Genomic DNA, 24,878 nt, shown 5'->3' with positions numbered 1-24,878 from the left:
AAAATGTAGGGCATGAGTGAGCGAACGTGCTATGTTAAATTATTTTGAGTCTTTGTGTGTTATTTCCATTGCGAAATCTGTCGGTTATCACAAAATTACTTGCAAGAGGAGCAACCGTGCTAATTAAATGACACATTATAATTATGCATACAAATGTAGTCATGGCTGAGTGAGAAAGCGTGCAGTGTGTTAGCCTTTTGGATTATTTTGAGTATATATTTTTTAATTTCCACTGTAAAAGCGGTCAGTTATCGTTAAGTACTTGTGAGGAGCAACCGGGTTGATTAAACCAGGTCTTTTTACCACATGTACTGTAAAATATAGTCGTGAGTGAACGGGCTGATTTAGAACTATTTTGAGTCTTTGTATATTATTTCTATTGTGAACTGTGTTCGTTATTGTTAATTATTTGAAATAGAAGCAAACCCAGCAATTAAATGGCGTCTTTATTACACACAAAAATGCGAGTAAGCAAGCTTGCAATGGGTTAGACTTTTGGGCTATTTTGAGTCTTTGTATTTTATTCCTATTGTAAAATGTGTCCATTAGTGTTAACTACTTGCAAGAGGAGCGACCACATTAATCACATGCAAGCGCGCTAATTAAATTACATCCTAATTAAGCACACAAATGTAGTCACGGGTGAGCACGCTTGCTGTGAGCTAGTTTTTCCAGATTATTTTGAGTATTTGAATTTCATCTCTATTGTGAAATCTGTTGGCTATTATTAATCACTTGCAATTACGTGCTAATTAAATGACACATTTTAATTATGCATACAAATGTAGTCATGGCTGAGTGAGCAAGCGTGCTGTGTGTTAGTCGTTTGGATTATTTTGAGTATTTAGTTTTTATTTCCACAGTAAAAGCTGTCAGTTATCGTTAAGTACTTGTGAGAGGAGCGACCAGGTTGATTAAACCACGTCTTTTTACCACACGTACTGTAAAATATAGTCGTGAGTGAACGGGCTCACTTCAGAACTATTTTGAGTCTTTGTATTTTATTTCTATTGTGAACTGTGTTTGTTATTGTTAATTATTTGAAGTAGAAGCAAACCCAGCAATTAAATGGCGTCTTTATTACACACAAAAATGCGAGTAAACAAGCTTGCAATGGGTTAGACTTGTGGGCTATTTTGAGTCTTTGTATTTTATTCCTATTGTGAAATGTGTCCATTATTGTTAACTACTTGCAAGAGGAGCGACCACATTAATCACTAATTAAATTACATTAATTAAGCACACAAATGTAGTCACGGGTGAGCACGCTTGGTGTGGGTTAGTTTTGCAGATTATTTTGAGTATTTGTATTTCATCTCTATTGTGAAATCTGTTGGTTACCATTAATTACATGTAAAAGGAGCAATTGCATTGATTAAGTGACACGTCTTTATACAGCACATAAAAGTGTCAGCAGGTCAGTGTGCCGTTGGTACAATTTTTTTGATTATTTTGAGTTTTAGGATTAATTTGCCGTTAAAAATTGTGTCGGTTATCGCTAAGAACTTGCAAGGAATAATCGCAAGAAAGTCATTCTATGATTGCTTTCTAAATAAAGTTGGCATGGCATGGTATGGTATGAGGCTGTGTTGCATATGTACATATGCGCGTACATGCAATATGCAATCATGCCATGCCCTGGCCCACCTTTTCCAATTGTGACAAAAGAGGGGAAAGTGCGTTTACGCTAGCCAAACGTGCTTTAGGTGTGAAGTGGGCCCACATGTAGTACGATTGGCCTATTGTCAGTAAATCAAATAGAAAATCGCTATTTTGATATTTTTTTCCACTCGCCCGTAAATTAGACAAACACATTTTGACGCCCAAGTGAACGCTTTCCCAACAGAATGACTACCTTGAATTGATTAAAAGTCAACAGTGAAGGCAAAACGTGTTTGCATTTGACTTCTTGTCCTCCTCCGCTGCCAACTTCATCTCGCTCACTTTGATAAAGCTGCAGCATGAAAGGCAACACAAAAAACCTCATACATCAGCAGCATCATGATTACACCATATTGAGTCTGCAGCGGGCGGGCCTGCAAAGTGAATCTATGCATGAATGTGGCCCGGCGAGTTCGTGCAAATGCAGCTTGATGTTTGCTTTATAGTGCAGGTGCTTAACATCCTGGATGCCATCTCCTGCAGGGAGCCTGGAGATAAACAGGAAATGAGAGCAGAAATGGGAAATCTACAAATGTTGTGTGCAGTCTGAATGACCAATAAGGGCATGAGGTGTTGTGTGCGTGTGTGTGTGTGTGTGTGTGTGTGTGTGTGTGTGTGTGTGTGTGTGTGTGTGTGTGTGTGTGTGTGTGTGTGTGGACGGTCACTGGGATTGTCTTGCGTGAGTGATTGCACATTTTTCTGCACACAACATCATCAACTGGATAGTCCTCAGAGATAAAAGCAGTGTCGCACAATGAGGTCTGGCAGAATGAAAGGCACGATGGTGCGGTCTTCAGGATCCCAGGGCAATTCTGTGAAAATGCAATATCATGCTATCTGACACTCCATCATCAAACACATATCGCCATTTCCTTGGGGGAGGACGCCGACGAGGCATGTTGTGTTCACACTAATCAGCCGCTTAGGGGGAATATTATTTTTTGCCCCTCCCCTTTCAATGGGAAATATATGAAGGTATTACAAAGTCGATATGTGGTCAAGAGACCACAGCTGCTCACTGTGGAAAAAAATAAAAATAAATACAAACCTCAGACCACCTTGTAGACAGGCTGAATTGTGACATTTTCCACAATGACCTTTTCGCTTGGCAGAAGCCGTGGCTAATTACCTTACACTCATTCAGGCATTGTATGTGTGACACACACACACGCGCGCCCACACACGCACGCACACTCTTGCAAGTCGGCCTCACTTTATGTGGCTGCTGTTAAAAAGCCAAGGTGAGGGGTTAGCCCGGTAAAAAATAAAAAAATAAGCTCTGGCTAGCACTGTTGCTCTATGAGAAGAAATTAGGTATCGTAAGTGCAAAATGGGATTGCGAATCTGACAAAGATTGTTCACAAAACAACACTAAGTATTCACTTGTACCGCACTGTTGTGTTGAAAGCAGGGATCTGAGCTCTCTTTGGAAAAAAGAAAAAAAAACATTGAGGAAAAAAATAGGGACATTTCTATCAGCACAAAATGTTGCCACGCAAGCCTCGAAATAAAGTTTAGAAAATCAAGACTATGTTCTTGCAATTGGGTGCATTTCTACACTAAATTTTACCTTTATATTTATTCTCATCTACCAACCTCTTTTGGCTGTCTTTTTGACACTTACATGTCCCATGTAATGTACGACATAATTTTTAGTTTTTTAAGTAGATCATTTACGAACATTATTATCATTGAAAATGTAACGTAAAATTCTGTAACAGGGGTCGGGAACCTTTTTGGCTGAGAGAGCCATGAAAGCCAAATATTTTAAAATGTATTTCCGTGAGAGCCATATAATATTTTTTAACACTGAATACAACTAAATGCGTGCATTTTTAAGTAAGACCAACATTTTTAGAGTATAATAAGTCTCGTATTCTTTTTAATAACATTTTTATTCTGAAGTTAACCAATAATAAATAAAATACTTCTTACCATTAATGCGACTTCTTGAACAGGTGCGGTAGAAAACGGATGGATGGATTAAAATGCATGAGAATGTTTTATATTTTGAACGTTATTTTTAACACTGTGATTACTCGCGGAATTACTCATTACTTATCGTGTTAAGCAATGTCAGCTAAGATTTATCTGAGAGCCACATGCAGTCATCAAAAGAGACACATCTGGCTCGAGAGCCATAGGTTCCCTACCCCTGTTCTATAACATGCATGCAGAGAACTCAGAAAACATTTCCCATTTGACAACTCTATTCTGTAGCCACGCCTCCTAAGGTAATATACTTCCTGTGTTGTGACCTCTGTTTACAATCTGTCACATGAAAAATATACCTCCTCGCTGGATACTAATAAATACTCTACAACTACAACTGGTTGGGAACGAACATTGTTCGGATTGTAATCATCCAAATGTGATTATCAGCAAAGTAGACAGCTGTCAATGTTGTGGCTCGGAAAGCGAACAGACGCGACAACAAGTAATGTATTGATATTTCATTAAAAAAACGCAGAAGTGATATTTTGACGCGAAAATTGATGTTTAAAAATGCGGATCTCCGCCTTTCCGCGGACATTTCACATGCCTGTGGAAGCAATTAACATTGTCCAATAAGTGTTTTCTACATCGCAACAGGCACATGCGCTGATGTCGTACTGCACTTTGGGATGATTTATCATTGTATAAAATCCCACACAGTCCAGTATGTGCTGGCCTAGTGGCTAGAGTGTCCGCCCTGAGATCGGTAGGTTATGAGTTCAAACCCCGGCCGAGCCATACCAAAGACTATTAAAATGGGAGCCATTACCTCCCTGCTTGGCACTCAGCATTAAGGGTTAGAACTGGGGGTTAAATCACCAAAAATGATTCCCGGGCGCGGCACCGCTGCTGCCCACTGCTCCCCTCACCTCCCAGGGGGTGAACAAGTGGATGGGTCAAATGCAGAGGACATATTTCACCACACCTAGTGTGTGTGTGACAATCATTGGTACTTTACTTTACTTTAACTTGTGTAAACCTAAATTGTGTGTTTGATGTTACCGCAAAAACAATCGGTTTCTTATTTTAATCCTTTCATGCATAGTGGTCATTACAGTGGACAACTATTCAAAAGGTGTTTCCTCCTATATGAATAAGTCTTAATGTCAAAGTTGTGCATCAGTTGTTACAGCGGACGCTATTGTGTGTTGCCATACACTGCCACCCATTGGTTAGTGCAAAAAAAAAAAAACCTTCTCAAAAACAAGATGACAGACAGACATGCAGAAATCCAGAGCAAGGGAAGAATTGTCTGTCTATTCCTTCTATTTTCGAGACGCAGGTATGAACATGTGTGAACATCAAGCAACAACAAAGGACTAACATTCTTAGAGTTTCTGAGTATTGATCTTGTAATTTGAGGAAATGGTGATGAATCATGTGTCCACTAAACTGGACATTTGTACCGCTGGGTATATTTTGACTGCCATGCATAGCATTGCTGCGACCTGGTTGTTTTTGAAATTATTTTTTAAATTTATGTCCGCATATCAATTACCGTATTTTTCAGACTACAAGGCGCACTTAAAATCCTTTCATTTTCTTAAAACTCGACAGTGCACCTAATGTACGGAATAATTTTGGTTGTGATTACCAACCTTGAAGCTATTTTATTTGGTACATGGTGTAATGATAAGTGTGACCAGTAGATGGCAGTCACACATAAGAGATACGTGTAAACTGCAATATGATGGCAGTCACACATAAGAGATACGTGTGGACTGCAATATGACTCAAGTGAACAAAACCTAAATTGTATATGTTCCATTGAATATATAAAACATTACACACGGCGCTCAAAAATCCATCAAAATGTTTTAGTACGACTTTGGTAAGCTATGAAGCCGCACCGCTTGATGGATTGTACTGTGCTTCAACTTACGAGTATTATTATGGTGTGAGTACAAGGTAAGACATTATCTGGCGTTTTGTTTTGCAATATTGTGCAAAAGCAGCTTTTCTTACTTTCTGGTAACTGCTGATCTGTATTTGGGATCCGCATAAGTCCTGAAAATGTGCGCGAGTCCGCCTTTGTAGTCCGTGCCGACCCCGTAGTCGGTAAGCTTCTTCTTTTTCTCTATCTTCTTGTTATGGGACATTCATCCTCCGCTGTTGCCATTTCTAATATAAAGTAGTGTAAAGTTCTTACTTATATCTGTCAGTAAACTCGCCATGAAAGCGCTAAAACATACCGGTGTCATGAGTTAACATTATTCACGCAAGGAACTTTAGTTATTAGAGAGATGCGGTCGGACGGTTTTTGACGGGACACATTTGTGTTGTTATTGCACTAGTGAGCCACCGATGAGGAGATGCTGCTCTGTTATTGATTTAAGTAAAGTCTGAATGTCATTAAAACAGTTGGCTCCATCTTTTGACACGTCTTCCACCCCCGTCCTTGCACGCTACACTGCTACAACAAAGATGACGGAGAAAAGGCGAGCCACGTAAATAAGACCGCCCACAAAACAGTACATTCTGAAGTGACTGTCAGAAAGCGACTTGAAGATGATCTGTAGAACATAATCTATGCAACATTTTGACCAAAGAACCACCATTACATGTTATGTAGACCACAATGAAGTGTTTTCCATTTAGAAAAAAAAATAATGACCCCTTTAATGTGCCCTATAATCCGGTGCGTCTTTTGTATGAATAAAACCCTGACTAGACCCGCTCATCGGCAGTGCGTTTTATAATCCGGTGTGCCCTATGGTCCGGAAAATACGGTAATTTATGTCATTACAGTGTGCTTTTTTTTTTTTTAGTATGTAGCAATAACTTTGTTTTAAGTCAGGAGGCTAAATGATTTTGTAATATGTTTAAAATAAGTACCGTATTTTTCGGAGTATAAGTTGCACCGGAGTATAAGTCGCACCTGCCGAAAATGCATAATAAAGAAGGAAAAAAACATACATAAATCGCACTGGAGCCGGCCAAACTATGAAAAAAACTGCGTCTTAATAGTCCGAAAAATACGGTAATCAAATATTAAATATCATTAAAACATATCTCACTGTGTTCACAAAAGGTTATAATTTGTTTCTTAAAAAATCATATCATCAAATAAGCCTCCAACGCAGTGGTCTCCAACCTGTTACCAGGTGGGTTCATATCGGGCTGCAAATTAATTTGTTCAGAATTACATGGCATTTTATATGTTTGTGTTGCAGGGATTTTATTTAGAAATAATGCCTACTTCCACCCATGCGTCACATGACCAGACCTGATTGAGCCTCCTGCACTATTGCAAGCAGTTACAGTAAGCTAGCAAAACGAGTTTCAGGGAAACAAGGTCATTAAGGTGAGTTTATTTTGGTGTGATAATATTGTAAGTGCAAATACACTGCAGTGTTTCCCACACATTCATTTATTTGTGGCGGCCCGACACGAAAGAATTACGTCCGCCACAAATGGATTTTTCGGCTTTTGACTCGCTCGACCGCTCATAAAAGCAATGGAACTCTGTCTGTGAATGTACCTTGTAGTTACAACTCCGGTGCAGTAGGTGGCGGTAGCCTACTATGCATTGTAACTTCGCCAATAGCACTTAATTAACCTGGTGGGCAAGAAGAAGAAGAAGAAAAAGAAGAAGAAGAAGAAGAAAAAGAAGAAAAAGAAGAAAAAGAAGAAAAAGAAGAAAAAGAAGAAAAAGAAGAAAAAGAAGAAAGAAGAAGAAGAAGAAGAAGAAGAAGAAGAAGAAGAAGAAGAAGAAGAAGAAGAAGAAGAAGAAGAAGAAGAAGAAGAAGAAGAAGAAGAAGAAGAAGAAGAAGAAGAAGAAGAAGAAGAAGAAGAAGAAGAAGAAGAAGAAGAAGAAGAAGAAGAAGAAGAAGAAGAAGAAGAAGAAGAAGAAGAAGAAGAGGGACGGACGGGATCAAAATACACGCCGGCTACTTTTCATAATGATGGCGCTTCCTACGTTTCTACCTCAAACGTCCAAAAGCTGCTGAAAGCCTTGATCCAGGATGCCATGGGGAAAAAAACTTAAATGGTGCCTTTTGGCGATAGTTAGCAGCTTGGTGGCTCATAGCCGGCTAGCTAACGCTTGCTAGCATTGCTTCATTTTTACAGGTGTTATAGGTAGATAGGTTATAGCTGCATCGCTCGCGGCTCGTCATATATTTAACGTTAATCCGCGATTTCACCGAGCGTTTCACTGACGGTGAGCAGCCTGACGCTGCTTCATTAACACCGCCGCTGTTTGACTCGATGGCCGGGGCAGACGCACGTAGTAACAATCACGTGTTGCCATACCGACGAGCTAACGTGTCCAGGTTATAACCCTGTTGTCAATAAACACACATGGACTGAAGCTAAATTGTCCACTGTCCACTGCAGCATGTGAATGCAATGAAAAGAATAAAATCTGAGCCAACCAGCTGTTAAAATGTTGTCCAGGTTAATGTTTTGGCCATTAAAGGCCCTTCATTTCAAGATTTCAACTGTGATCGGGCTTTAAACAGGTGGCTGACCTGTTCAGATGGGTGTAACTGCTACTGGTCAAATAATGTGAAATAGCATTTAATTTTACATGTATGCAATGACATTTAAATGTAATTATAGATAATAATAATAATAAATACTGTGTAGTGTTGTAAATAGTCAACGGGAAGAATTTTAGTAAGATATAAGCCATGAGCACTACACAGCCAGAAAAAAACCTAGGCAGGACAAGTAAAAATATTGGGGCAAGTAGATTTGAGAAGTCAGGCAAGTAGAAAAAAACCTTAACGTTGAACCCTGAATGTGTTGAGCTGCTGCCGTTTAAGGTTAGACGGCACTGTACATAGAGCGGTTCTGCTCGTTAGTAATAAATTCTAATGTTGGATGTTCACTCCTTCACACAGATGAGTATAGAAAAATATTTTCAACGGCCGAAAAGGGCTCGACTTGGAGAGGAGGTAGGCCTACAGTCCGGACCACAGGTGCGACCTGTTCAGCAGCAGGAGGAGGGGGAGGTTGACTGACTGTGGCAGGACACCTCTGCCTCTGTTTCACTTCATGTTGCTGGTAAATAATATGGTTGTAGTAGTAGGCTAAAGTTAAATTATTTAGTATTCACTAATTAAAGGGGCAGAGCTTTAAGAGACATTTTAGCTTTTATATTTCATAAGATATATTTTTTGTAAGAACCACAATTAATAAATATATTTCAGTGAATCACTAATTGTTCAAATCTGTATATAAATATGTACATAAAATGTTTTAATTATATTCCAACTCCGCGTTGTTCTTGGTCATTGCCGCTGCGGCAGCGATTTTTGGATGGTAAGAGGCGGGGGGCGAACCTGCAACCCTCAGGTTTCTGGCACGGTTGCTCTACCCACTACGCCATGCCGCCCCCAGGTGCTCTAATCTAAGGAAATGCTTTCTTTACATGACACCAACATTTGTGGAGCACAGAGACTGGCCTGGGATCCATATATCCTCCTGATAACCAGTGTCCTTTGCAGTGGACATTTGTTTTAGGTCTCTTTTTTTTTTTTCCAGCTACACATTTCAGAAAAAAGTAGCCCTGTTACACAAAACACAAACATCCACCGCAGAGGATGCTGGCTCTCAGGTGGATATTTCCTCATTTTCAATCCTTTCTTGTTGACTTTCCCCATGTGAAGGTAGCTTGCTTTCAACACCAATTCCAGTACACTCATTTAAATGTCCTCTGTTGGTTGTAAACATGAGATTAGTCTGTTCAGTCATGTGCTCCTTCCAATTGTGCAAGTGTAGCACAACTGCACTCCTCTCCATGGCATTGTTATTGGGAGCCAGATAGTGATTGAGATCAGCGAGTGTACCGCCTGTATCGCCTCTCTACAATATGTCAATACTCGGGATTATTTTACCTTGACATCAGACGTCGAGCTGGAGGACCGAGGAAAATGTGCATGCCTTTGCAAGTGTACACGGAGTACGAGCCCAACAGCTGTCCAACACTATTTGTGGAAGCAATCGATTGGACTGCTGAAATGTTTTATTTTTAAACTGTGCAGCGTTTCACTTGTTGTTCTCTTTCGACTGTTCAAGTGATTTCCTGAAAGGAAAGTCTCACAAAAGTGAAAACACCCCTCATATGTCAGTCAAGGGACTTTACTACATTAAGTAAACTTTTTAGATATACTTTAGAGCAGTGGTTCCCAACCACCGGTACCGGTCCGTGGATCGATTGGTACCGGGAAATTCAAAATTAAAAAACAAATAAATAAATAAATAAATAAATGTATTTATTTATTTTTAATTAAATCAACATAAAAAACACAAGATACACTTACAATTAGTGCACCAACCCAAAAAACCTCCCTCCCCCATTTACACTCATTCACACTCATTCGCACAAATGGGTTGTTTCTTTCTGTTATTAATATTTCTGGTTCCCTACATTATATATCAATATAGATCAATACAGTCTGCAGGGATACAGTCCGTAAGCACACATGACTGTATTTCTTTATGACAAAAAAATAAATAAATTACAAATTTAAAAAAATACCATTAATTATCTACTACCGTATTTTCCGGACCATAAGGCGTACTGCTGATGAGCGGGTCTAGTCAGGTTGAGACGGGAGTGGAAGAAGTGTCGAAAGATGGAGCTAACTGTTTCAATGACATTCAGACTTCACTTAAATCAATAAAGGAGCAGCATCTCCTCATCCATGGCTCACTAGTGCAACAACAACGCCGGAAATGTGTCCCGTGAAAAACCATCTGACCAGAACTCTCTAACAACTAAAGTTCCTTGGGTGAATAATGTAGACTCACTATACCGGTATGTTTTAGCACTTTCATGGCGAGATTACTGACAGATATAAGTAAGAACTTTACACAACTTTATATTAGAAATGGCAACAGCAGAGGAGGAATGTCCCACAACAAGAAGATAGAGAAAAAGAAGAATCTTATCGACTACGGTTTCGGCACGGAGTACAAAGGCGGACGCGTGCAAATTTTCAGGACTTATGCAGATCCCAAATACAGATCAGTAGTTACCAGAAGGTAAGAAAAGTTGCTTTTGCATAATATTGCAAAACAAACGCCAGATAATATGTCTTACCTTATACACACTCCATAATAATACTCGTATGTTGAAGCACAGTACAATCCATCAAACGGTGCGGCTTCATAACTTACCAAAGTTGTACTAAAACATTTTAAATGATTGTTTAATATTTTCAATGGAACATATAACATTTTTGTGTTGTTTACTTGAGACATATGCAGTCTACACATTTGTCTTATGTGACTGCCATCATATTGCAGTCTACACGTATCTCTTATGTGTGACTGCCATCTACTGGTCACACTTATCATTTCAGCATGTTCCAAATAAAATAGCTTCGAGGTCGATAAGCACAACCAAAATTATTCCATACATTAGGCGCACTGTCGAGTTTTGAGAAAATGAAATGATTTTAAGTGTGCCTTACAGTCCGAAAAATACGGTACTTTAGGCTACACTTTTTTTTTAACCTATTTTTTTGCTTATATTTTTTTGCTTACGTAAGCAATATATAGTATGGTTATGCTACCATGGTAAAAGTGCAATTTTAATGTTATGTACATGTATTCAGAAGAACGAATAAAAGTCATAAGAAAAACCCTTGATTATTTCAACTATTTTTCCTCCACGATGCATTGAGGCTATAAAGTGTGTTTTATTCACTTACTCTATAATTGAACCATCAATCGATAGGTCATTGTCTACAGGTGATGACACATTTGTACGCTTATTTTAAGATCTCTGCACGTTGAATGCATGCAATTTCCGTCGAATGGCAAAGATCAGGTCTCGAGAGCGGTGCCAATTAGCTGCCATCGCGCTCAAGAGGCAGTGAAGTCACTATTGACCACGTGCAATACGACACCGAATGCCATATGCAGCATAGTATTGCACTAATAAATAATGGAGGAGTTAGACGCTAAACAAATGTCACTCAGCTCAAAGGAAAATAAATTATATGAATCAATCAAGACATCGGAGATGAAGCATGATTAGGGTTCATCTCTTTACAGCCCCCTTGAGTCGCCTACCGGGGGAGATCACAAAACATTTTCATCTGTGTTCTGCCTTGGCGTATTTTGTGTCCCCAATGTGCTAAAAGTGTGTTTTCATATCACAAATTGCCGTCAACATCGGTAAGCTATCTGAGCAGACGGCAGGAGAAAATGGCTTGTAATGGCTTCTAAGCTGCCTAACAGCAGTTATTTAAGGCGACAACAATGACAACTTGAAGCCCGACGAGAGGCTTTAATTGTTTTTAAATTTGAGAAATGACTGACAAGACAAAACCTGTCGGTTGTAACAGCTGAACAATTACAACCAATAACAGTCACCATGCAGTAAAAATATATCATTGAAATGTTGTCCCTGTGTTTAGCCAGAATATAATAAATACACTTGATAACGGGATAAGGAAAGGCAGTAAAAGACCAGCAGCTGATAAAAAATATGCTAAAATGGTGTTTGGAATTTATATTACAAGATAAAATACTTGAGTAGAAATGTAAAGAATATCAATAGAAAATGGTTACATTTGACAGGATAACATTTACTCCATCTAAAATGTGGCTTTTGCTAACCAGCTGTTTCAATGAAGCTAGCAAACAGGCTGCTTGATGTGGCTTTATAAAAACTTTATAATACATTTAGTTATTGTAGAAATATTGCAAATGCCTCTATACACCAAAAGCTATTATGTCACTGTCTCAAAATTTAAAAAATTTTAAAACATAAAAAGTATTAAAAAAAATCACATCCCCAGTATGGTTGAAGGTGTGGTACTGTATTTTTGGTGTACGGTATTTTCCTGACCATAGGGCACACCAGATTATAAGGCGCACTGCCGATGAATGGTCTATTTTATTTTTTTTAAATCTTTTTTTCATATATAAGGCGCACCGGATTATATGGCACATTAAAGTAGTTATTATTTTTTTCTAAATTGAAATTATTCCTTGTGGTGTACATAACATGTAATGGTGGTTCTTTGGTCAAAATGTTGCATAGATTATGTTTTACAGATAATTTTGAAGCTTCAGGATGCGCCGTTTTGTGAGCGGTCTTATTTACGTGGCTCACTTTCTGCAGCGTCTTCTCCCCGTCATCTTTGTTGTAGCGATGTAGCGTGCGAGGACGGGAGTGGAAGAAGTGTCAAAAGATGGAGCTAACTGTTTAAATGACATTCAGACTTTACTTAAATCAATAACGAAGCAGCATCTCCTCATCCGGAAACAACACCGGAAATGTGTCCCGTGAAAAACCGTCAGACTGGAACTCTCTAATAACTAAAGTTCCTTGGGTGAATAATGTGAATAACTCACTACACCGCTATGTTTTAGCGCTTTCATGGCGAGTTTACTGACAGATATAAGTAAGAACTTTACACTATTTTATATTAGAAATGGCAACAGCGGAAGATGAATGTCCCATAACAAGAAGATAGAGAAAAAGAAGAAGCTTATCGGCTACGGCGGACGCGCGCAATTTTTCAGGATTTATGCAGATCTCAAATACAGATCAGAAGGTACCAGAAGGTAAGAAAAGTTGCTTTTACAAATAATATTGCGAAACAAAATGCCAGATAGTATGTCTTACCTTATACACACACACACCATAATAATACATGGTATGTTGAAGCACATCAAGCGGTGCGGCTTCATAGCTTACCAAGGTCATACTAAAACATTTTGATAGATTTTTGAGCGCCGTGTTTAATGTTCTATATTGTCAATGGAACATATAAAATGTTGGTGTTGTTTACTTGAGTCATATTGCCATCATAGTGCAGCCTACACTTATCTCTTATGTTTGACTGCCATCTACTGGTCACACTTATCATTACACCATGTACCAAATAAAATAGCTTTGAGGTGGATAAGCTCAACCAATATTCTTTACATTAGGCACATCGGGTTATAAGGCGCACTGTTGAGTTGGATTTTAAGTGCGCCTTATCGTCCGGGAAATACGGTACATTGCGTTTTTTTTGTTTTTTTTAATGGAGTGCTAAACTCATGAATTTCCCTTTGGGGGATTATTAATATGTCATATGTTACCATTAGTTGTTTAAAAGAGCAGATTAAAAAAATAATTTCTATATTTATCAAAATGATTAATTAAATTGACCAAAAAAATGTTTGACTACAATAAGATGACTGCGGTTCATGACACTGCAAAACAACCACTTTAACCTCCCTTATAGTCGTCAGTTGAGTGGTCTACAAAGGCAAAAAATCAATTAATGCTGGGTCAAAAAAATGTTGAAGACAACTTATCTATCTCTGCATGTGCTTTGAAATGCTGTTTGTCTCACACGTGCCGTACTGTTGGTTACAATAAACTCATCATGGTATTAATGATGGCTAAGCAGTGTTATTACAGTAAAAAATGTTAATGAATTCCCCAAACATACACCAACAACTTTTTTGTATTAAGGAACTTAAATGCATAAAGTTTGGTTCAGGGATACAAATTGAGTATGGACTTACACAAACAGTTAGCTGTATTGTAACCTTGCCTGTCAACAAACAGACCAAGCTGGAAGGTATGAGCCATAAATTATAATTTTTTTGTGATCACCATTGAAAGGCATTGATTGGCAACTGGCGATCACAAACCTTTCCACAGAAGTTGGCCACTAATGATCGGAACACACTGGCATTTTTTTCTTATCTCGACACACTGATGTAAGGTACATGACGTCGACGTATTTACATCATCGATGACGTCGACTAAGTCGACGAACCACTGCAGCGCTATTTAAATTGTTTTTAAGGGAAAATTTGCTTCAATACCCTGTACAAACTTTTCTATTTACAAACCCTGTTCAAGAAACATTTACGTTTGTAAATTGAGGTTGCAGGGGAACATCACATTTTTGGAATATTGCCTATCATTCACAATTTCTATGTGAGACAAGAACACCTCTTTGTCTTTTTTGTGGATTGTAAATAGTGGAAAAACCGCTTGCAAGAGGTAGCTAATGGGGATTGGATCTATTACACCCACTAAAAATCATCAAAAGATCTCCATCAATGTTTTATATAGATGCTGTATTGTAGTTACATGCACATTTGTAATAACATGTTATATTAAGGTATTTTGGTAATGTTAAGCATTGCCAGAACTTTTAATTTTGGGTGCATTGATTTCACAGAGTGCATTGCAATGTTCGCTATTTCATTCAATAATAACTACTACTAATCATGGCAGAGTTGATGAGAGCCGACAACAACTATTTTGGGACAAATGATGTTTCAGAATGTCATATTTTTGAGCCTGAATATAAAGAGGATGAGCTACAAGTCTTAGAACTTGTGTGCTAAACAGATCCAGCTTTAGTGAAACAATAAGCATCATATAGCAGCAGTGCTAAACAAGGAATTCAAACTGCGTACAAAATAAAAAATGACCGCTCTCACTGGGATGTCAACTGATAGGATGTTTATATCTTTCAGCACAAGACTCGTGTTCCCCGTTTCTTAATTCATCATACTACTCACTTTTCAAGTAAAAAATGGAAAAAGCAAACAAGCATCTTGTCGCGTCTTTCTAGCGATGTCTTTGGGTCTAAGTTGAATTTCAAAGTTGACTAACCTTTTGGCAAATGGACACAACCTTCTAGTGTACAGGTGCGAGGCATGATTTATAATCTAGCACACACTTTTACCAACTCAAAGGTGATGCAGCAGCTCACCGGCTCGGTCGGTCACTCGCGGCTATATATACGTTACCTCTGTGATTAAGGCGCTGTGTAACAAAAAATAGTTCCCCTCTCTCATAACAATAACAATGCCGCTAATACTTGGTTAATATGCAGGTCAGGCATGCAAATGGAGTTGCGTTTTTTGTGTGTTTTTTTAGAGGGCTTTATCGGCAGAATCGATGACTCCGTTTATTTGCATTGTCAGTCGTTCAATGCTTGTCGTTTTTCAAATTCTAAACTGCACAAAAAACAGAAAAAGATACGTTCTTGTCTAGGCAAAATGTAAAAAAAAAAAGTGCAGTTCCCCTTTGAGGAGTTTTAATTAACAACCTGTCTTCTTTGTCTTTTAGATTAATAAATACTCCAACTATAATCACATCATTCACGGTATACACATTTGAGACAAATTAATAGACAAGTCACTCTCAGAGAAGGAGTAAAGAGTTGGTTGGCACTTTCTGGAGTGTATCTGTAGATAACAACTACAATATGCCGCATTTTGTCTTCGCCTGGCTTTTTTTCACCACGAGGCAAGGCTGGTAATTAATGACAGAGGAACAAATCCCACAAGACATGAATTTTACATCAGGCCGTTTCTCTTTTTCTATGTTGTTCCGCTCTAATCCGAAGTTTGCAGCGCGCGAGGCAAAAGAAGACGTTTTATGTGCCTAATTTAGAAATATTATTTCTGGAGATGAAAAAAAAAAGCGCCTCGATGGAAGGTTCACAAGGCCGACACTTCTTTAAAGAGCAGCAGGCAGAAAAAGCTGGACGGACCCTGTCTGGTGTCCGTGCGAGTAATTTATGAGGCCTGAAACTGAATATAGCGGTGCTGCAGACGTAGCACATTCGCACTGAGGGAACAAGGCTGACCAGCTCACCATGACAGCCACAAAGATAGATCTGCGAATAGAAATAAGCTACTGCCGAAAGTAAAGTAACAGTAGAGTGGAAAAACAGGTTGCCTCTATATTGAAGCTATTATCATATGTATCTGATGTATGACAACTAAAGACTTCCAAAGTTTGCGAATAAATAGATATGATCAAAATAGTATCAATCTCACGGAGATTCCTGAGCCATTTTGAGAGATAATGAAGAAGCCAAACACGTCATCGCGTGATGTAGTGGTAGGGAGTGCAGATTCCTTCCCCACCAACAACAATGCAAATCGCGCAGATTTTGTGAGAGCCAAGAATGATTACTTTGGGCAAAATTATGATCCAGAACCTTATATTGTTGGACCCGAATATAAGGAGGATGAGCTACAAGTTTTAGAAGCTTTACTAAACAAATCCAACTTTAGTGAAACACTATAGCATCATGTAGTAGTATTGCTAAGTGCTAAACAAGAAATAAAACCTAGAAACATAATGAAATGATAGCTTACTGTACAAGGTATTCTCTTACTTTGATGACGACTGATAAGATGTCTTTATCTTCACGTTTGGATGAGCAATTAATCATGATGCACACGAAGGGTTAACAAAGAAGTCTCCCAGCAGACACCGACTTCGGTTGTGTGTGTTTGTCTCCATCTCCGGGAATACATTGAATGTCACAGATGAACAGCTTCTAGATTCAAGGCTAAATCCTCCTACTATCCAGATGAGTGGCATGATTCATAATCTACAATAACTTTGACGAGCCGAGACCCGATGATGCGGGAGCAGCAGGACATCGCTGCCAGCTCACAGTGAAGCAGCAGAGGGCTACTTAGGTGTCTGTATCATTGTGCCGCTAAGAAATAGTTTGTTTTAGAAATGCAACTAACGATTAATTTGATAATCGATTAATCTGTCGATTATTACTTCGATTAATCGATTAATAATCGGATGCAAGAGACAAACTACATTTCTATCCTTTCCAGTATTTTATTGGGGGGAAAAAACAGCATACTGGCACCATACTTATTTTGATTATTGTTTCTCAGCTGTTTGTACATGTTGCAGTTTATAAATAAAGGTTTATAAAAAAAAATAAAAAAATACAAATTAATTAATTAATTTTAAAAAATTGCCTCTGCGCATAGATCCAACGAATCAATGTCTAAATTAATCGCCAACTATTTTTATAATCGATTTTAATCGATTAGTTGTTGCAGCCCTAGTTTGTTTGCGCTCGCGCTTATAATAACAACATTGCTAATATTTGGTTAATATTCAGGTCACGATATGTATGAAGAGTATTGTTGGCAGGTTTTGGATAGTACTTAATAGGGTTTTGTGGGTAAAAAAGAGAGCCCCCATTGACTACATTGTTAGCGGACTTTTAATGTATTTAGTTATTTATGACTGAGAATGCATTAAAAAAAGAAAAACATATGTGTTCATGCCTTATATAGAGATTGTAAATGATAGACCGCACATCTCTGTCTAATTTTTGCATATTTCCAGTATGACTGATCTGATACTATGGTCACAGTGCAGAAGCTCTCCCATTGTAATGTATTGTAAATACGATTGGATATGATTCAATGGATACAAGGAAACACAATTAAGCATGTAAAGTAGGGCTGCAACGATTAGTCAACATTGTCGACAATAAAATTTGTCGCCGACAATTATATTTGTCGACAATAGCCGTGACGTCACTACTCGTGTTAGTCGGAGTGGATGTGGGTCACTCGCCTTCAACATAGCCAGTAATAACATGTAATGTGTGATGATATTTCCTCTTATTATTTCTAAAAACATATAATACCTTGCTCATGGAAGTTAGATTTTGTGTTTTGTTGTTTGTTTTCATTGCTGCTATTTTAACTGTTTTCTTTAATACATAATCAAGGTTCATTGTTTTTTATTTAGCACTTTGCCTTTCCTTTCTTTTACAGGGACAACATTTTCAGTAATTTTAATGTTTGTAATAGCTGAATGAGGAGCACAGTTACAGTTTATTTAATATATTATATTTATGATTGAATTAATCATCTTTGTTGTCTGTAAGCACATGCCTAAAATAACTCAAGCTGCATTTAGAAGTCGATGTAAAAATTTGAGCCATTAAATATGTGTCCGCTTTATTATCCGATTAGTCAACTAATCGTTAAGATAATCGTTGACTAATCGACTATCAGCCTTAATATAAAGTCAACTTGTTCTTTTCCACTCTACTGGTACTTTAATCCGGCTGGCATTTACCTACCAGATCAACAAGCAGAATATTTTGCAAAGCTTTAATGCATTCACGCTCACCTGGAGACATCAATCAGAGTTCTGCGAGGCGACATGCAAAATGCCTATAAAACATCAGCTCTGCATCGAAAGGCAAGGAGTCGGGCTTAGTTTGACATTTTAACTCACAGCGGTGCCTCCATTTGTGTTGCCAGCTTACACCGAGTGGCTATTCACTTTAAGATCTGGGATCAATGATAACCCCAAGACAAATTAATTTTCTCCTTTGCTCCTTGTTACTTTGAAGCGCTCTTCTGAATGATCCTTCCACATTTGTAGAGCTTTACAGGTGTCGCTTTGCCTTTTATTGGCATGTGCTCTTGTACTTTGAGCGTGAGGTGGACCACCTTCCCAAATATCGATCGGACTCTCTTTTGTGTTCGCAATTCATTTACGGATATTTTCCTTTAATGACATGTGAACTCTTTGGAAGAATAAGCATCCCCTCCCTGGATCAATATGGACACAGATGTTTGCTAATCACATCTATCAGGTTTAGAATTAGGAAGAAAAACCTGCACGTCAAAGAAATTCCTACAAGGTGATCAATGATTAACTTTGCCAAGGCGGCTTTGTTTTCATTACTTTGCTAGTAGGCAGATTATGCAAAAGATCCTACACTTTAGCACACAGAATGGACACAAAAGAAGATTAGGCATTAGGGCACATTTGCCTTTTAGATAGCTCCTAGTGAAGGCTGGGTATTGGCGTGACGGGTGTTCTTTACCACAAAAACACAGCATTCCAGTCCCGTATTTTCCGGACTATAAGGCGCAGTTAAAATCCTTTTTTTCCCTCAAAACTCGACAGTGAGCCTTATAACACGGTGCGCCTAATGTACGGAATAATTCTGGTTTTACTTACCGACCTTGAAGCAATTTTATTTGGTACTAGGTGTATCGATAAGTGTAGGGCTGAAACGACGCGTCGACGTAGTCGACGTCATCGGTTACGTAAATACGTCGAGGACGTTTTTGTTCGTCGACGCGTCGCATATTTACGTCACACTACCGTCATGGCGGAGCGCAAAGCAGACGATGCGAGCGGTGCGAGCGAGGGGAAAAAAGTACGCCAAAAGTCGTCAAAAGTGTGGGAGTATTTCAATAAACGGCCTAAGAAGAAACGCTACTTTTACTCCGCTACTTTTATCTACATTCAGCTCGCTACTCGCTACTAATTTTTATCGATCTGTTAATGCACGCTTTGTTTGTTTTGGTCTGTCAGACAGACCTTCAAAGTGCTTGCCTTACTGGTGACGTTTCACTTCGTTCCACCAATCAGATGCAGTCACTGGTGACGTTGGACCAATCAAACAGAGCCAGGGGTCACATGACCTGACTGGCTCCGAGCTAACTTCGGGTGTTACCATTTAGTGGTCAATTGTACGGAATATGCACTGTACTGTGCAATCTACTAATAAAAGTTCCAATCAATCAATCAAAAGTGTGAAGGAAAAAAGACCCTTTTTTATTTCAACCGTAAAGACTGACTGCACAGTTCCTGTCTTCACAATAAAAGTCCCGCTCCATCGCGCCTGCGCTTTCAAAATAAGAGTCTCCGAAAGCCAGCGCAAACAAGCTAGCAAGCTACGGAGTTTGCCGCCAATGTATTTATTGTAAAGGGTATAAAAACGAATATGGAAGGTGGACAAATAAGATGCCAAATAACAACCACTTTCATGTGGTATTAGACAGCAAGGAGGAACTTTTTTTCTCCTCCATTTGAAAACGTGGACGTTACCAGCACTACTTCCTGATTACAATCAATGCAAGTCATCAGAATCAGGTAATACACCAACTTATATTCTTGTCTTCATGAAAGAAAGGAATCTATATGTTAAACATGCATGTATAATTATTAAAACACCTTTAACATGTAAACAAAAACGGCAAAATAAATAAATATAAATTATATACTGTATATATCAATGTATGTATATATATATATATATATGTATATATATATATATATATATATATATATATATGTGTGTGTGTGTATGTGTGTGTGTGTGTGTGTGTGTGTGTGTGTGTGTGTATATATATATATATATACATATATATATATATATATGATATGTGTGTGTATGTTACTCAGTACTTGAGTAGTTTTTTCACAACATACTTTTTACTTTTACTCAAGTAAATATTTGGGTGACTACTCCTTACTTTTACTTGAGTAATAAATCTCTAAAGTAACAGTACTCTTACTTGAGTACAATTTCTGGCTACTCTACCCACCTCTGCTAATAATGTTGTTGTATGCACACTGTGTCGAGCGGAAATGGCCTATCATAGCAGCACAACGGCAGCGTTCTTGCCATCACCATCAACTAGTCAATCGTCCGCGTGAGTATACGTTGTCATCATTACACAAAAACATGAATGTGTCATTTGTATCTGCGTTGGAAATTCATAAACTAAAGCACCGTTTCGCTCTGAGAGGAGCGTTTGGCGTGCCTGTTCAGTGTTTACAAAGACGCGCTCCTCTTTAACGCTAACGTTAATTAGTTGTGCAAATACCTTTTACAACATTAACAATTACGTATACTATGTACAAACGAACAATTAACTTTCACTTTAATCATACTATCATTGTTGTGTTATTAAGCAAAATAAGCAAAAGTTTTACTTTTGTTGAAATGTTTACACTGTTGTTACAGAATATTTCGTTTTGCACTTTTTTGTATTGGATGTTTATCTTTATTTTTGCACATTTTAGCAAATAAGCAATACTTTTACTTTTGTTGAAATGTTTACACTGTTGTTACAGAATATTTCCATTTTGCACTTTTTTGAATTGGATGTTTATCTTTATTTTTGCACATTTTAAAGCAAAATAAGCAATACTTTTACTTTTGAAATGCTTATACTATTGCAGAATATTAAGATTTGCACTGGATGTTTACTTTTATATTTGCACATTAAAAGCAAATAAGCTACTTTTAATTTTGTTAAATGTTTACATTGTTACAGAATATTTTGTCATGTTGTTGTCAATGTTGACTGAGTGGCCATACTTTTTTTTTTGTAAATAAAAGCCATGCCTTTTGAAAAAACTGGCCTACATTTATTTTTTCATCTTCATTTTAAATAAAAAAAATAATCGGTAAAAGGAAAAATAATCTATAGATTAATCGAAAAAAATAATCTATAGATTAACCGATTAATCGAAAAAATAATCTATAGATTAATCGATAGAAAAATAATCGTTAGCTGCAGCCTTAGATAAGTGTGACCAGTAGATGGCAGTCACACATAAGAGATACGTGTAGACTGCACTATGATGGCAATATGACTAAAGTAAACAACAACAATTTATATGTTCCATTGAAAATATAGAACATTACACACGGCGCTTAAAAATCTATCAAAATATTTTAGTACAACTTTAGTAAGCTATGAAGCCGCACCACTTGAGGTGCTTCAACATACGAGTATTATTATGGTGTGTGTATAAGGTAAGACACATCATCTGGCGTATTGTTTCGCAATTTCCCCATCCATCCATTAATTTTCTACCACTTATCACTTTCGGGGTCGCGGGTGGTGCTGGAGCCTATCTCAGCTACAATCGGGCGGAAGGCAGGGTACACACTGGACAAGTCGCCACATGCAAAATAAACTTTTCTTACTTTCTGGTACCTGCTGATCTGTATTTGAGATCTGCATTAATCCTGAAAATTTGCGTGCGTCCGCCTTTGTAGTCTGTGGTGACACCGTAGTCGATAAGCTTCTTCTTTTTCTCCATCTTCTTGTTATGGGACATTCATCCTCTGCTGTTGCCATTTCTAATATAAAGTAGTGTAAAGTTCTTCCTTATATCTGTCAGTAAACTCCCCATGAAAGCGCTAAAACATAGCGGTGTAATGACTTTACATTATTCACCCAAGGAACTTTAGTTATTAGAGAGTTCCGGTGGGACGGTTTTTCACAGCACACAACAGGCCTTGTTGTTTCCAGATGAGGAAATGCTGCTCCGTTATTGATTTAAGTAAAGTCTGAATGTCATTAAAACAGTTAACTCCATCTTTTGACACTTCTTCCACTCCCGTCCTTGCACGCTACATCGCTACAACAAAGATGACGGGGAGAAGACGCTGCCAAAGGTGAGCCACGTAAATGAGACCGCCCACAAAACTGCGCATCCTGAAGCGACTGTCAGAAAGCGGCTTGAAGATGATCTGTAAAACATAATCTATGCAACATTTTGACCAAACAACCACCATTACATGTTATATAGACCACAAGGAAGTGTTTTCAATTTAGAAAAAAATAATAATAATATGACTCCTTTAATGCGCCCTATGAACCCGTGCACCTTATATATGAAAAAAGATCAAAAATAGACCATTCATCGGCAGTGCGCCCTATGGTCCGGAAAATACGGTACATTTCTTTTAAGACAACAGAACCTGTATCCTTGAATATTACTATAAAATCATTATTTAAATGGTGCTCAGCTGCCGTGATTAGTCGACGTAAAAAAACATAAAAAATAGTAAACAGCATTTTTTGGAAGTGGAAGGGTCGTTTTACTGTTGACAACCTATTTAGTCCTAGTCTCCCGGTTAACAGCGGCCAACCAGGTGCGGCTAATTAAATTAGCCATCCACAGTATGGGTATGGAGCCATTACTACAAATTACTGATCCTAATAAACTACATTTTTTTACAAGTATCATTACCACTAGAGGACAGGAGGAAAAGCTAAACATGCAACACACCGAGCAAAAGACAGCAGGAGCAGACAAGAGGCCATGCTAACCGCTAAATAGGAATGTAACGATGTAAACATTTCATCTCATGATTATTGTGAGCAAAATTATGACGGTTATTATTACTATCTCTGAATGTGCTCAAAAAGTACTTTTACAATCACTGTAATCTTTTCACAAAGTTATGAAGAAAAATAAAATAAAATAAATATAAATAATGTTAGAAAAGCCTCGGTTTCACATGCTTTGCGTTTCTTATGCTTCACTGATAGTGTTTTAGTCTTAGTATTTTAATCTGTTTTAATGGCTAAGCTTTCATTGTTTAAAATACTGGTTTGTACTATCAAACTTGAATATTTAATCAAATAAAAAGTGCGTTACAAATAAACTCTATTATTACTATTTAATATATCTGGCGGAAGTTGTGTCCTACTCTGTTTCGCGGTCCTTGAAAGCACCGAAAATAACCCAACCTCCGTCTCATATTATCTGAGTATAGATCGATCACTGGGAAACACTAAGAGAGCACAGAGTGTAGGTTAAATTTGCACAATTGAATAGCTTAGTTGCTCAGACAGTAATGTGTTTAAATAAGTTTAGATTTGTGTACGTTGTTTCTTAATGGGGAAAGACGTTAACGACTCTTGTTTTCATGTTAGCTTTTACGCGAGCGAGCTGGCGCCAGTCAGTCCGTGCGTTTATCTAAGTGCCGTTATCAATCTCGGTTTTTCGATCATTTTATTTTAAAACGGCAATACTAACCGTCAGAGGAGTTTTACTGCAGTTATTATTACTGTATTATGGTTCATTGTTACATCCCCACCGCTAAGGTAGCTTGAATTCATAGCAGCGAATAGCATACTAGAGTATCCAGTTATGGCCAGGGCCGCATTAATCTAAGTGGGACATAAACTTGTATGAACACATTGTTGTCAGAACAACTAAGATATTCATGCATATTGAACCTACCGACTCTAATGGTAGATCTATACTCGAAAGATTATGACATGGCTGAAAGTGTCTACAACAGGAAGTGAGCTTGCATGATGTCACAAAACCAGGAAGTGAAATGAACAACACACGTTTTGCCTTTATCATTTAAAAAAAAACTCTAAAACCTTTATAAATTAAAACAAAAAAGATAAACACTCAAATAGACAAATACGGCTTTGAAGAAGTAAGAACCATATTTTAAGGTGTCTTCTGCCAAGAAAGTATATTGTGTGTCTGTATATTTTATTAAATTTATTTTTTTACTAAAACGTGGTTATTACATTGTATTGTGTGTATTTTTTGAGCATATTCAACAATACCCTGATAATAATGATAACCGTGATAATTTTGTCACAATAACCGTTATTAAAAAAAGTGATATCGTTACATCCCTAGTGGTATAGTAATGTAAATCTTTTCAGGTTAGATCAACTCCACCCCTAGCAGTACCGGGGCAGCGACGAAAGGAGCCAGTTTTCGGCTTTAAACCTCAATTGCATTGCCGTCAAATGTTGCGCCTCCGAAAGAAAAGGACACTCATTCTTGTATTGTCAAGACATTTCAATAAGGAAGAGGAAATACACTCAGAGTTTCAATGGTCCATGAATCTTAATGGGAACAATTAATTCTCTTTATG

The 24,878-nt window shown here is 37.9% G+C and overlaps 1 protein-coding gene across 7 annotated transcripts in view; it reads right to left on the bottom strand.

The window, feature by feature from the left end:
- Nucleotides 1-24,878, bottom strand: part of LOC133618712 (adhesion G protein-coupled receptor L2-like) — a 230,169-nt gene that overhangs the window by 69,512 nt on the left and 135,779 nt on the right. The window lies entirely within an intron of this gene.

The sequence above is a fragment of the Nerophis lumbriciformis genome, linkage group LG19 (genome assembly GCF_033978685.3).
Source record: "Nerophis lumbriciformis linkage group LG19, RoL_Nlum_v2.1, whole genome shotgun sequence".
NCBI classification, from domain to species: Eukaryota; Metazoa; Chordata; class Actinopteri; order Syngnathiformes; family Syngnathidae; genus Nerophis; species Nerophis lumbriciformis.
This window is presented reverse-complemented; position numbering and strand designations above follow the sequence as displayed.